This window comes from Porites lutea, chromosome 9 (assembly GCF_958299795.1).
Source record: "Porites lutea chromosome 9, jaPorLute2.1, whole genome shotgun sequence".
Classification (NCBI taxonomy): Eukaryota; Metazoa; Cnidaria; class Anthozoa; order Scleractinia; family Poritidae; genus Porites; species Porites lutea.
This window is the reverse complement of record NC_133209.1, coordinates 24,186,546-24,190,204: the sequence shown is the minus strand read 5'-3', so window position 1 is coordinate 24,190,204 and position 3,659 is coordinate 24,186,546. Positions and strand designations below refer to the sequence as shown.

Below are 3,659 nucleotides of genomic sequence, written 5' to 3'. Positions count from 1 at the left end.
AAAAGCGCGCCCCGTCAATTTTTTTTGTTGTAGTTATTTTTTTCGTGTATATTATTAATAAGTAATCACATGAATTTTCTCGTGCAATTTGGAATAAATAAGCACCTGTAAATTTTTCAAAGACCGCAAAGTGCACGAGCCCGTAGGGCTCGTGCACTTTTGTTGGTCTTTGAAAAATTTACTCGTGCTTATTTATTCCAAATTGCACTCGAAATCATGTGATTACCTATACTAAATGCAATGTCTTTTAAATATTCAATAAATCATAAAACCCAGCATGTTTTCTCGCCTTTTTGACAGCCATAAAATCCATTTGTCAGCCCTTTTGGGCATGACAGATTTCCCCCACCTTTTCATATACTTCAGCTAGTAAAATCCCTACCCTTTCATATACCTGAAGCCTGAAAAAGAAACCCCTTTCGGGCGGAGCCTCCCTGTATAGGCTTTCATAGGGAGTACCCCCCGGAGGTCTCACAGCATTCAGTTTTTAAAATCACGCCGAGGAAACGTGAAAGAAATGTAAGATTATTATAGCATACTTACTAGGAAATAGAGATACTAGTGAGAGAAGCTGAGTACATAGACTGCCAACAGGAAATCCATGAAATATAACCTAAACTGACAGAAAGTTGGGCATTAACCTATGATCAGGCGTCCTTCTTCCTTTTTTCTTTAGGAGGTGAGAGGTGGAAAAGGACCTGCCTGTCTGTCAAATTTCGTACTTCCCCGGAAAAGAAAATAGAACGTCTCATCACAGGTTACTGGGGTATGAGAGTAGTAGAAACAGGAAATAATCCAACTTATAAAAAGATAAATAAACTAGTCTGACAATGTTCACAGTGAAAAGATCTCCTTTAAATTAATAACTTGTTGAAAGCTAACGAAAAATATAGTTCCTCAAAGTCACGAAATTTTTACAGACGTTTGTATGGTAGGTGGCACAAACTTGCTCCACACCTTACAAACATCTGTAAATTTTTGCAACTTTGTGGAGCGATATCTTCGCTCGCTTAAGGCGTTTCTCTTTCAAACTTGGCAAGTTCACTAATTCAGTTAAGGAGCTCTTTCCATTGGTGTTGACGGATTTTCCATAACTGAAAAGTTGAAAAAACCATGGAAGGGAGTTTTGAAGCAGCAATTAATTTTATCACAGTTCTCTCCTCTGCCGGGGCTCCCCCTGGGATTCCAATTAAAAAAAAAAAAAAAAAAAAAAAAGTAAGATAGTGTGCAAGGGACATCTACCCATGCACTTTAATTTCCCATCCCCCCAGCGTCCCTGTGACACAAAGAAGCCTCTGTGGTAAAGAGAGGAATGGAAGCATACATTAGGTCATTAATAAGCCACATATTCAGCAGGCTGAAGGTCTCCACAATAAAATTAATTGTAGAATGAGTGTCCCTGGCCCGGCTGACAATCAGGCTAAAAAACTATTTTAGACTTAACAGTATCTAGCTTGTTCACTTTAACAGAATGAATGGATGCAATATGATTAACGGTGTTTTATTTTTATTACTGGTAACTGTCATACCTTTTTCTCTAATAGAAGTAATTTAAATAGAATTAAAACCTGAAAAGCAAAAACACCACAGAGTGAGTTTGTAACATGATTGCTTGCAAGCTCTCCATTTTCACTGGCAAGTGAAGGAAGCCGCAAAAGAATGTGCAAGCAGCAAAGGCACAAGAAGGGTGAAGGAAAGAAGCTAGAACTTGCTATGATTACTGTAGGATTTTTGATTCAGACTTCGCTGGGCAAAGTGAAATATCATTGGTAAGAGAATGAAGCCCTGTCAATTATTATTACTTTCTCTTTTCTTTTCCCTCTCTTTTGCTTGCATCTCCTTTACGAAGAGGCGACGTGGCCAAGTGGTCAGTGCATCAGACTCACCATTCAGCAGTCCCGGGTTTGAGTCCTGCTCTGGCCACTAGCTGGATTTGTTCTCGGTTGTCCCTAGTTCAAATCCTTGGCCGCGCTTGTAAATAGCCAACTGGTTGCCTCCTACCAGTTGGGGTTTTAAATGCTGTTATGTTGTATTATTTTGAGTTATTTGTTTCTAAGTATTTGAGTAGAGTGCCTGTAATCTAGCTGGATAAGCTATTAAGTGCAACTTCCACTATAAACAAGCCTTTAAACCTTTTTCCTCTCGCCTACTGCTAGCACATGACTTTTCATGACAACCCCCATTGTCATGGAAAGCTTCTTCACAGGCTTCATGTACTTGTTTGCATATCCCAGTGATTGCCTTACTATACCATGCTTCCCTACATCTGAATGTCAGTGCCCACACTGTAATAATAAGGTATCCTCCTTCATATAAGTAACTCTGTGGAATAAGCACTCTCCTTTGAATAAGACACCTCTATTCTTTGCCAAAATTTTCAAGTCCAGTTGCCCCTTTGTTAAGTGGAGCCCCCTATTCAAGAAGCCACTCTTTACTAACTGGCCAGTTACCAGAGTCCCAAGGAATAAACTTGTCAGTAAATCAGTGAAAACAGAAACTCTAGTAAATGGCCAACCTTTCTTTAATTATTAGTACCTTTCTGAAGAAATATGTAATGGCATTTCACTTTTGTGTTTCATAAGCATTTGGTTTTTTAAGAGGCTACTGTGCAACTTTCAGTTCTCTGTAGCACACCATTTTGGTCAGCGCCAGACTGTATAATAATGATCTTTTGAGGTTCACATGTGATTTAAACAAAAGAAAACTTTAATTTAAGCATGACTTTTGACACACTGCTTGTATGCTAGAGTGCTATTTCTCTCAATGCTTATTGTTTAGTGGATCATTTTAGTGTGCTTACGCATTCACCATTTTATCCAAAATCTTGTGGATAGTTGCATTTCTTCAGAGAGAGAGAGAGGGAAAAGAGTTAGACTGTGAAGAGTCTCTCTTTCTCTTGAAAATCAGTGTCAGTGTGTGTGATAATGCGAGTGTGCGAGCGGCGACGCTGTGAGCAGCAAGTTATGCGGGAGCTTGAAGCTTCACCACTTACACACTTCCATTATCACGCTTGCTCTGTCACTGTTTTTCGAGCAAAAGAGAGACTGCTCGCAGTCTATAAAAGGGTAGGAGAAAAGCAGAGTTAAATTTTTTAAATAGATACTTACCCTATGTCTGAATTTTCTAACTTTAACTCAAACACTGAGAGACCTGAAAAAGAAGAAAATAAAGTTCAGCCACGGTCATGCATATACTACATGTAGATATGTCCAGAAAAACCTGCATAAAATAGACCCTACATTGCATGGACAACTTTTCTAGAGTGGACAGAAGTAAACATTTTCTCCCCCTAATTTTTTCTGCAACAAGGGACCTGTATGAACGGGCACCTGAATTAATTGAAGATTTGAAGGTCCCGTAGAGCTTATTGCACTTACTTTAACTGGCAGAAAATTAATTGCAGCCTCCACAGCAGACTACAATCAGTAAACACTTTGTACTCAAAAGAAGGAAAAATAATGTACAGTGTATAATATACATTTTTTCAACTTACCAACAAATAGCAAAGACTCTTCTATTAGACTTGGTGACAGAGACATGTTTAAATTTTTGTACAGTTCCTTGGGAAAAGAAAGACAAGAGTGGCGTTAATTACTTCATTTGTACTTGTCAGCTCTGTTATTAATGCATGAATTTTTTCTTTGATCAATCTTTAAACT

General features: G+C 38.5%; 1 long non-coding RNA gene across 1 annotated transcript; it reads right to left on the bottom strand.

The window, feature by feature from the left end:
- Positions 1-543: 543 nt before the first annotated feature.
- On the bottom strand, positions 544-3,129 carry LOC140948722 (uncharacterized). Its single transcript, XR_012167084.1, has 3 exons — positions 3,108-3,129; positions 1,530-1,568; positions 544-613 (listed from the first exon to the last, which is right to left on the bottom strand). It is a non-coding gene; the product is annotated as an uncharacterized lncRNA (long non-coding RNA).
- Positions 3,130-3,659: the final 530 nt, after the last annotated feature.